Consider the following 12116-nt stretch of genomic DNA (forward strand, 5'->3'; position numbering starts at 1 on the left):
TCCCGACAACGAAGTGCTGGTGTTTGAGCGTCTGTTTGGTACGTCCCCGACGAGGGCTGTCCCCAAGAAAAGTGGAATGTTGGCCGTAGGAGATTGGGTGCGCATTGGCAAAACCAAACGCACTTTTGACAAAGGTTACTTACCTAACTGAACGACCGAATTGTTTCGTATCACTCGACGAGTGCATGGCCGTCATCCTGCCGTCTATAAATTGGAAGACATGAATGGAGAAGTGCTCAAAGGAACGTTTTATTTGCCCGAGTTACAACGTGTCACCAAAACAGAAGACGACGTGTACGACATCGAAAGCATTCTCGAACGCAGAACCCGTAAAGTGGGCAAACGACGTGTCAAAGAAGTCAAAGTACGTTGGAAAGGATATCCACCCAGTTTCGATTCTTGGATCGACGCTTCGCAAGTCATCGACTATAAAAAGAAGTGACCATCATGCCCTTTCACACAGCAGACGCAGCTACGTCGACCACTCCTTCTTCACCCAGTTCTTCTGTGCAAGATTTACAAAAACAACCCTTGTGGGTGTGGTGTGGAGAACGTGTGCCTAAAACGCAAATCGTCTTTTTCTGCCAAATCTTCGTGGTGTATTGTGTCATCGGGGCAGCCATTGCCAATTTGAGTTTGCAACAAGGAGACAAACAATTGTGGACCATTTTATTGAGCAGTTGCATCGGTTACCTGCTTCCTAATCCCTCCCTGAAATTCTCCTCGAACGGGAACCTTGTGTCCAGTGCCAGTGTCAGTCACCACTCCAACCACAATCAGAACCCCATTTTAGACGGAGACACGCCTCTGACGTCCAGTAACCCCTCGGAGAGCCACAGAACTCTGGAATTATGAGTCACGAAAACCAATTTTACTTAACCTTACCCAGTGACAGTTCCATGGAGGTGTTTCCCAATAACACGTTGTGCTGTTACACGGCCAAATTACCTCAAGCCATCCCCTTAGATCACGAAGCCCATTGGGAAGTGGCTTTAGTAGAAATGATTCACCCGACCCAAGTCCTCAATGTCCTTCCCAATCAAAATAAATTTTATGTGGAAGTTCATGACGAGCAATTGCAACAGTGGATGGATAACCATAGCAAATATGAAAAGAAAACCCCTAGCACAAAAAATCAAAGGTACACCATCTATCACTTGTTCATTCCCCCAGGCTATTATTTTAGTGGTCAACATTTGGTCAGCACCATAGCCACCAGGTTTAATGGCGTGTTTCTGAAAGCTTTGGAGGAAAACAAAAAAGGTGTCGTCACCCTGGAGTACCACAAAACAGCTCGTCGCTTCCTGATGAAATTTCCTGAGGGGCGTAAAATGATGTCTTTCTTATTTTGTCCTGAATTGTTTGACATGTTGGGCGGAGACATGGAGCTGAGGAAGAAAGTAGAACAAAAAGGACAACCCGAATTACCAATCATTTACGACAACGATTCTTTTGCCAAGTATTTTCGTACCCCGGTAGAACTGAACCAAGGACTGAATTTGATGTTTGTGTACTCCGATGTGGTGGAGTACAACGTGGTGGGACACACCTCCGTGCCGTTACTGTGTGTCATTCCTTTCAAAGTGGATTCTGCCGCAAACGCTGACGAGGAAGGTGGAAACACTTACCACGTCCACCGCGAATTTGTCCATCCTCACTATTTGCCGGTCAGCAAGTCGTATTTGGACACGGTCAACATTACTATAAAAGGAGATTTGGGGCAAAATATTCCATTCACCAAAGGAAAAGTCACGGTGAAACTCCATTTTCGAAAACGGTTCTCTCACGACTCGTAAGTAAGTCATGTATCCAGTGTACCGAGGGGTTGCTCGACAGCGAGGACACGGTTTAGGAGATATGTTAAAATCAGCCTTTCGTTCGGTGGCCCCGGTGTTGAAACCGATGGTGACACGCGGATTGCACGCCTTGAAAGATGCGGCACTGACGCAAGGCAAAGAATTTCTCCAAAATGTCATCATCGACAAACAAAACCCTAAAGAAGCCTTCATGAGGGCAGGCAAAAATGTCTTGCTACAAACGGGCAAAGGCATTTTAGGCCGACGAGACACACCTATAAATGCCCTGCACGCTACCGAGTCAGGCATTCAGCAAGGACAAGGCAGAAAGAGACGACAAAGAAAACACCCTTTCACCAGACTTCAAGCGAGAAAGGCCAAGAAAAGAAGAACCGTTCGAGACTTAGACGTTTTCGATTATTGAGAAAGAGACAAAAAAATGATGCACCGAGAGTCTTGCGCTTGTTCCAAGACGGAACTGGATCTGTTTGCCATGCCCCCCACCATGATGACGATGCAAGAATCCCAATGGGTGGAATTTCATCCCGTCTCCTCATTGACCGATTCCGCTCCCATCGAGTTTGAAATCAAAGGACAGCCCGAAGATTACATCGATCTGAATAGCAGTTACTTGTACTTGAAAGTCAAAGTTCAAGATAAGACTGGAGGTGATACAGACACTGAGCCAGTAGCTCCCGTCAACAATTTCATGCATTCCTTGTTCAGTGGAGTGGACTTGTACTTGAACAACAAACTGGTCAGTAGCAGCATGGATACTTACCCTTATCGAGCGTACCTGGAAAATCTCTTGACGTACGGAATAGATGCCAAGAACACTCATCTCAATGCCTGTGTGCTATGGGAAGCTGACGAAGCTAACGAGTTTGAAAATTTCAAAACTGATGAAAAGAAAGACAACAATGATGGATTTGTAGAACGAAGAAAGAGAATCATGGGACCCAACAAAAGTTTAGAACTGATGGATCGTTTGCATTTGGACATGTGGTTGCAAGAGAAATATTTGCTAAACGGGGTGAATGTCCGCCTGAGACTGAATCGGAGCATTACCGCTTTCCATTTATTGGCTGATACTGACGATAATTACAAAACCAAAATCGAAGAAGCCAGACTCTACGTACGCCGCGTGGAAGTGTTACCTAAAGTGGGTAACGACATCAATCAAACATTGAGCAGAACGACCGCCAAGTATCCCATACGACGCGTGGAAGTGAAAACCTTCACCATTCCCAAGGGACAGCGATCCATGATCGAAGATCATCTGTTCCAAGGACAGCTACCCAAACGTTTGATCGTTGGTATCGTCGAAAATGAAGCCTTCAACGGAGCTATCGCTAAAAATCCTTTCTACTTTCAACACTTTGGCGTGTCCAAGATCGAAGTCAGTCGCGATGGCAAGACCTTGTGTACCCGACCTTTCGAACCTGACTTTACCAAGAAGAATTACTTGAGATAGTACTTGTCCCTGTACGAAGCCACCGGACAGTTAGGAACCAACACCAGTCATGGTATTACGTACGACGATTATGTAGGAGGCTATGCTTTGTGGGCTTTCGATTTCACTCCAGACCAAGGCAGCGACGAGGGACATTTCCACCCTATAAAATCCGGCCAGATTCGTGTGGAAATTCAGTTTGCAAACCGAGACCCTGATGTAACGGTGAACGTCATCCTGTATGCAGAATTCGATAATACGATAGAAATCAACAGTTTGAGAGAAGTCATTCTAGATTATTAGAAGCTATGGAAGACTGTTATCCCTCTTTACCTAGTGGAGAAACTTTGGAGATGAAATGTGAGGAGACCATGGAAGGAGAATCTCAAGACAAAGACGAAGAAGTTGTCATAATGAAATCGAGATGGCCAGAACAAGAAGCCCATTTAGTCTCCTGTTTTGCCAAACACTTGGTCGAAAAAATGACGGAGTTGATCAAGAAAAATTGCTATGGATGTCAAAACGATCATCCCAGTCAAATTCAACACGATAAATGCCTGATGCTGAGTCAAGAAGAAAAATTGGACGAGTATCTGGACGAAGCTTGGAGTCTCATCTCGGACGAAGACGTGTTGCACCAGTGGTATAAAGACTTGCGTGAACATTCTTGTCCACCATTAACCACTCAAGAGATCCATCGTATCGAAGCTCTTCTGAATCAAAGTGAGGAGACGAAACGAAGAAACGGTTATTTGTCCGACATTTTCAAGCAAAAAGTCAGGATCGAATTGACGACTTATTATTACCTGTGAAGAAGAAAAAAAGCACACACAAAACATGGATACCTGGGAACTTTATTACCTTTTGAACCACAGTTCGTATACGGCTTCTTGGAACCCTGTCGTCTGTGCTAAAGATGAACTCCCTCATCGCAAACCTAAAGACCATCAAGCTTACGTGATCAACACGGACGACAGTCATCTCCCAGGAACCCACTGGGTAGCCGTCTACTTTCCTCAAGAAGGATGTGTGGAATATTTCGATTCGTACGGATTGCCCCCTTTGGAAGACGATATCATCGACTTTATGAGAAGAAATGCTCAGACCACATGATTCAATAACGTGAAATTACAAGGCACAGATTCCTTGGTGTGTGGACAGTAGTGTGTGTATTTTCTGCATCATCGCAGCCTGGGCTATTCCTTAGAACATTTAGTGACTCATTTTGATCCTCGTTCTTCTGCTAGAAACGATGTGAAAGTAGATCGATGGTTTTGTGACCATTATGCTTATCTTTTGTCTCAAGCTAGGAAACGTAGTGTCCATCAATGGCCTAATGATTTCCAACAGTGGAAATCACAATTTCATTCACAACGTTGTCAGCCCTGTTTAAAGTAGATTGTAAATTGAGGAAAAAATGTTTGTGATTTGAAAAAATTGTTTGATGTTATAGTGTTGGATTATTGTTAAAAATGTTAGAGTTGTTGTTTAGTGTTAAGTGATTTTTGAATAAAAAATGTTGTGTTTTGAAAAAAATGCCTTTGTCTTTTGTTTAGCTATAAGAATGTTGGATTGATGCTCTTTCATTTCTTACTATCCCTCTCATGACACTCACTGAACGTTGCGGCTCGAAAACCGTGTGGGGGATGTTTTCCTTCACGTCCGCGCTTTGACTTTATGAACCGGGGTTGTTTCCAGTCTAACCATCCATTGTCGACTCATCCTCCTAAGAAGATGTACTCCAAACTAGCTAAGCTCAACGAAGCCTACGTGAATTTGCATAGGGTCAGACACAGTCTGATACCGAAGCCAGAAGAAATAGAGAATGTGAGAATGTTAAAAATCACTGAAGACCTGATAGAAGAGCTCTTCAGAGAAGAAATGAACAGGGAAAAAGAAGAATGGACAGAGAAGTACAGACTTCAGAGACAGCAGCAACAGCAGCAACAACAACAGCAGCAACCTGAAGCTGACAGAGGCTTTGTCGATTGTCGTATCGACACCAAAGAGTTCTTCTTCTCTTTCCGAAGAAGCAGACCTATCGCCAGAAAGTCTGTCCTCAGAGGACATCGCATTCTTAGAAACTAAAAAAAGATTGCCATAGCAAACAAAAAACAGCCCTTTTCAGGGCTACCCAATACTCTAGAAAAGAAATAACGATAAATTTGCCAATGTGTGTAGGTAGAGTAGTGTGAATATAAACACTAACTCTTTTTTAAAAAATGTGAGGGTATGTGTTTGTGTGTTTGTAAGTGCTCACGTACGTTGGTATGGATAGTAGATTAAAATGATGTTTGTTTTTTTGGTTGTTAGAGGTGTAGATTTGGGGTTAGATTGGATTGCTTTGCGTATGTGGATAGTCTATTGAAGTGATTAATGAAAAAAATTTAGAATAGGAATGGGTAGCATAAAAAAGTGAGTGAGTGTTTCTTTTAGGTCCGCGCGTTGTTTTTGGTCACGATCTAGGTAAGATCAATTTAGTTTCAGGGGATGTTTTCCTTCACGTCCGCGCTTTTAGTATAAATTAAAAACTAATCGTCAGTTGGGCTACCCATCGTCGACCTGTTAACAGCAAGACAATGAATACAAGGATTGTGAAACTGCTAGAACTCCAGATGCACCTGGAATATGCTAGGCGCATAGTAAATGAACTATCAGCGGAGGCTATCGTAGAAGAAGCAAGAATAAAGAAGGAAGAGGATGAGAGAAGAGAGAGGGAAGAGGAGGAAAAGAAAATAGGAGAGAGGATAACTTATAAGATACCAGAGACAGAGGATTGGGGTGCTGAAGCGAATCATCCCGCCTCTGCACTCTCAAGACAAAAAGTAAAAAGAGACTGGAATCGAAGATATGAGTGTGGCGCCAGGCCTTGAAGGTGCAACCATTAGATAGATGCATCTGGAGTTGAAAAAAACCAACAGCCCTTTTCAGGGCTACCCAATACCCTAGAAAAGAAATAACTATTAATTTGCCAATGTGTGTAGGTAGAGTAGTGTGAATATAAACACTAACTCTTTCTTCATAGTGTGAGTGTATGTGAGTAGTGAATGGGGTCACATTAGGGACAATGGGACTTAGCATTAAAAAGACCCCTGGGTCACTTTAGGGACAATGGAAATTTAACATGGAGAAAAATCGTGGGTCACTGTAGGGACAATGGGAATTTAACATAGAGTTTGGGTCTGTCTAGGGACAAGGGAAATTAACATGGGAATAGAGTTTGGGTTTGTCTAGGGACAAGGGAAATTGAATATGGGATTTTTTTTTTTTTTTTAAAAAGTTTTTTTTAAATTTAAATTTAAATTTAAATTTAAAAGGGTAGGCAATTGAAAGGCTATCTCTTTTCGAGAAATATGGCTGGCCCTGAAAAGGGCCTTTGGGTTTATGTTAATGTATCCATTAACATAAAGGGCACCGCATTGGTCTTCTTCTTGTCCTTAGGCTGCGTTTCACTGTAGGACCGTAAATCAGGACTCTTTTGAGGCATTCTTGTCTTTCTACGTAGATCCTACGTATCCACAGACTGGTGTTTGTCCTGTGGACAACGGTCCACTTGGATCGGACATACATGGGTATGTCCGTCCGGAACATCATGGAAGACACAAGCGTAGAAGATTGCACATCGGTCCACATCTTGAAGCGACGAGAACAGGTGAATCAATGCACTGAACTGCGCTTATTTATAGGTAGAGGTAGGATTGAAACGGATTGAGTTCATTCACCAATCCAAACACGCGTTACAAAATTCAGTCAGCCCGCATCCAATCCGAAGAGAGCAGTCTGTGACGTCAGTTGGTCTATATAGATTCGCTAGCGCTTGTGTGCAGTCAATCTATGCGACAGTGATTCAACATGACGGAAATTCAGAAAACGATCCATTGGGGTGCACCAACAGGGGAGACTGCCCAAGGGAACCCGGACTTACTTTCAGAAGAGGTACATTGGGATTTTGTGGATTTTCTTACCTCGCAAGAATTTGTTCCGGAACCTTCGTCTCATTCTTCATTACCGCAAGTGGAGAATTTTAGACAGAGACAGAAAGAAGAATTGGAGAAATTTATGCAACGACAAAAGGAAGCGGAACAAGCTTTTCTCCTACAGCAACAGCAACAGCAACAAGAAGAGGTAAGAAAAAAACAACAGCAACAACAGCAAGAAGAAGTAGCAGCAAAGAAACAAGAGGGTGAAAATCAAACGGCTACGGTACTGTTGGATATTTTAGCGGAGTTAAGAAGTTTGAAACAAATGTATCAGACTTCTTTATCACGACCGAAGAGAATACGACCTTCCCGAGCTAAACACACCAACCCTGTGACTAAGCCTATCGTACCACCCTTAGTGATTTCAACCCAATCATCAGAAGTAGGCCTTGGCCGTGGCAAAGGCTTAAGGCAGTTAAAGTTGATTGGTTAAACTCACTCCTACACCATAAAGAAAAAAGGCCCTTTTCAGGGCCACCCACATTTCTCGAAAAGAAATGCAATTTCAATTTGCCAATAACTCAAAAATAAACCCCACCCATTTTACCCTTATAGTACGTGTCTGTGTATTAGTGCGTGAGTGTAGCTTCTTATTTTAAAATCAAAACTCAAAGACACTTACCTTATATCATTAATGTATTCTTTTATCCATTTTTTACAATCCAATTCACAATTCACAACAGAACACTTCTTCTTTCTCCTTGTTTAGTCTCTCTGTTTTTTTAATTTCTTCACCGTTTTTTCCTCATTTTCTTCCCTTCTTCTTTTCTTCTCCTGTTTCTTTGCCTCTTGTAAATAGAATTGTCTTCTTTCTTCCTCTTCTTCCTCTGAAGAATCCCTCTCTTCTTTCGAAGAATCCCTCTCTTCTTCCGAAGAATCCCTCTCTTCTTCTGAAGAATCCTTCTTTTCTTCTGACTCCTCTTGTTTTTTTTTTTTGGGCAATCTGGAGACCAATGTCCTTTTTCTTTACAATAATAACAGGTATCTTGACTTTTGTCTTTTTTAGCCCCTGTTTTTTTTTATTTTTTGACGGTCTGGACACTCTGAAGACCAATGCCCTTTCTTCTGACAGATATAGCAAGTATCCTGACTTTTATCTCGAAAGGAAGGAGAGTAGTCCGTAGGCTGGTCTGAAGAGAATTTTCTAATGACCCCTCGCAAAGCTCTGACGAAACGTTCCATCTGGGTAGTCTCTTCCATCGTTGTGCTCGGTTTGAGAGTGAAATGAATAGTGAAAGGACAAGACACACACCCTTTTATATACGCTGGTTTGTCATGACTATAAATTAGTCTATGGTGTTTAAACTTGAGTCATTTGACGTTTTGCACTCAAGATGAAACGATCCTATTCATTCGAGAAGAAAGAAGAAGAAGAAAGTAAGAGGCAGAAACGTGATCTATCGTCTCGTACCAGGGCTGAAATCTTGGCACAAATTCATGCCAGTGACTTTGAAGAGGACATGAGTGAACCAGAATCCGAACCCTCTAAACCAAGTTCACCACCCTTAGTCAACCCTGAAAAGTACTATTCCATTCGAGAGACGGAAAAGTACTCCTCTAGAAAATTTAGAACCACGGCTTACACCTACACAGTGAAGTTTAAAGATTTCAAGGCCGACGTACCCTTGGAGAAAGCAGAAGGGTTTATCACCGAGATGTGTAATTCTTTGCTCACCTCACTCAAGCGACAATGTCAGCCCAAAGAAGACGATCGCTTGACACTATCCATAGATCACGACGGTTTGAAATCCCCTGTTTGGATCGAGTTTAGCAGACCCGCAGAACTAACCCCTTCCAAAGTCATGGACAAGATTCAACACGTACAACAATCTAATGACCAGTTTGACATCACCGATGGTAAAGCCACACTGAAAATGGCTCACGTCTCTCTTCCTCAAGGGACAGGACGCAAAAAGGTCCTACTGGTGAACGACCTTCGCAACACCAAAAAGAGTCTCGTCCGAATTAACAACCCTCAAGACCAGATGTGCTTAGCCCGTGCCATCGTGGTGGGACGAACCTATGATAACAAGAACGACACGGTAGAATGGAAAAGAACCTGGGAGAACATTCGAAAATCGAACCGAACCAAACAACGAAACGAAGCAGAACTCCTGTTGCAACAAGCTGGCCTGTCCAAAGACACACCCTGTGGCATTCCTGAGATGCAAAAATTGCAAGATGCCCTAGCTCCACGCTACACCTTGAAAGTGCACCCTCAAGAAATGCGCGGGTCTCTGTTGTTTCGAGGCCAGGATTTTAAGGACGGAAAATACATTCATGTTTATCATCACGATGACCATTTCGATACCATCACCAGTATCACTGGATTCCTGGGATATGTTTATTATTGTGAGAAATGTGACTATGGTTATAACAATCGAGAGCAACACAAGCATTGTGGATGGAAATGCCCAGGATGTTTGGACTCTCCACTGTCTGAGCGAAGAACCAGTGCCTTGTTCGACTTGTCTGCGCACGTTTGTCAGCCCTACCTGTTACCAACAACATCTGAAAACACAAGGTTCACAGAAGAAATGTGCTTGTCAACTCCTGAGATTGTGCCTTACGTGTAGACAAGGCATACGTACCAACAGTACCAAGGCACACGTATGTCGAGGAAAGAAAAAATGTCACATTTGTCACCACATCGTGGACTTGGAACACGAATGTTACGTGCAAAAATACCAACCCCCACCAGAGAAAGAGGACGGTCACAAGAAGAAAGGCAATTTCATCTTTTTCGATTTCGAATGCATGCAAGAGACCGGCATTCACATTCCTAATTTCTGCGTGGCTCATCGAGCGTGCGAGAAGTGCATTCAAGAACCTATCTTCAGTCATTGCCCTCACTGCAAAAAGATTCCTGGAGGGCGTGAAAAAATCGTTCGAGGACCGAACACGTTAGCCGATTTTACCCAATGGGTCTTAGACCCCATCGACAAGACGTGGAGCAAAGAGGACATCGAACGTTACGGAGATTGTCATCGTCATGCCACAGTGATGGCTCACAATTTCTCCGGATACGATGGACAGTTTCTTCTCAGATACTATACGGAACAAGGCACCGAGCGTCCTAAAGTGACTTTGAACGGAGCCAAAATCATTTTCATGCAAGTGGGACAAGTGCAGTTTAAAGATTCGATGAGTTACTTGGCCATGCCTTTGAGCCGAATGCCTAAAACGTTTGGAATGACAGAAATGGCTAAAGGGTACTTTCCACACCTTTTCAATACGGAAGCCAATCAACACGCCGTTCTACCCCATTTACCTGAGGCTCACTATTACGACCCCGACAACATGCGTACCGAACAACGAGAAGCTTTCTACGCTTGGTACCAGGCTCACGCCTCGGACCCTTTCGACTTTCAGGAAGAAATGCTAAAGTATTGTCGTTCCGACGTGGACATTTTACGACGTTGCTGTGGAAAATTTCGAGAACTGTTCATGGAACACGGAGGGGTCGATCCTTTGAAAGAAGCTTGCACCATTGCCAAAGCGTGTTCCTTAGTGTATCGACAACGATTCATGCCTGAAAACACTGTGGCTGTCATCAGTCCTCAAAAGACCCACTTTCTCAAACGCCAATACTCGGTCAAAGCCCTACGTTGGTTACATTACTTGTGCGACAAGGACGACAAGTGGATTCAGCATGCCCGCAACGGAGGGGGCGAAAAGACCATCGGAACGTATTCGGTCGATGGCTGGGACTTAGAAAACCCCAAGATCGTGTACGAGTTTAACGGTTGCTTATTTCACGGATGTCCCGTCTGTTACCCTGACCGTGGCACTAAAAATCAGTTTTTGCAACGAACCATGGAAGACTTGTACCAGGACACTTGTCAGCGGCGCCTAAAGTTAGAACAGCAAGGATACCAAGTGGTGGAAATGTGGGAACACGAGTACGATCACCGTATGAAAACCGATCCAGAGTTTAAACACGTTGTGGAATGTTACCAGTTCATGGACCCGCTGAACCCGAGGGATAGTTTGTACGGAGGAAGGACCAATGCCACATGTTTGCTGTACCAAGCCGATGAAGAGAAAGGAGAAGAAATCAAATACTTGGACGTGTGTTCGCTGTATCCCTACGTGTGCAAATATTGTCGCTTTCCTGTAGGGCACCCGCAATTGTTAACGGAACACATCGACCTGAAAAACATTCGACAATACGAAGGCTTGATCAAGTGTAAAGTTTTGCCTCCCACGAACCTATACCATCCCGTCTTACCTCACCATTGTCAAGGCAAACTGATGTTTCCATTGTGCCGTACTTGTGCCGAAACGTGCAACCAAGATCAGCCTTGTCAGCACACCCAGGAAGAACGGGCCTTGACGGGAACCTGGGTCAGCATAGAATTGTTCAAAGCTCTGGACATGGGATACCAACTGTTAGAAGTGTACGAAATTTGCCACTTTCCCAAGACACAACAGTACCACAAGGGTGACCCTACTCAGAAAGGCATTTTCGCCGACTAAGTGGATGCCTTTTTGAAACTGAAACAAGAAGCCAGCGGCTATCCTTCCTGGTGTCACACTCCCGAAGACCAAATAAAATTCAAAGAGAAATACTACGAACAAGAAGGCATCTCTTTAGACCACATCGAAAAAAACGAAGGCAGGCGATCGTTTGCCAAAGTGATGTTAAATTGCTTGTGGGGTAAAATGGCACAACGACAGTGTTTACCCAAGACGGAATATTTGACAGAACCTTCCCGCTACTTCCAGATGATTCACGACAAAACCAAATACATGAAACACGTGGACGTCGTTCGAGAGGATTTGATCTTGGTCAATTACGAAGAAGATCTGGACTTTGTACAAGACGACCCTTTTGGAAATGTCATCATTGCGGCTTACGTGACAGCTCATGCTCGCTTAAAATTG

Source organism: Sinohyriopsis cumingii, chromosome 2 (assembly GCF_028554795.1).
Source record: "Sinohyriopsis cumingii isolate HCF-2022 chromosome 2, ASM2855479v2, whole genome shotgun sequence".
Taxonomy (NCBI): domain Eukaryota; kingdom Metazoa; phylum Mollusca; class Bivalvia; order Unionida; family Unionidae; genus Sinohyriopsis; species Sinohyriopsis cumingii.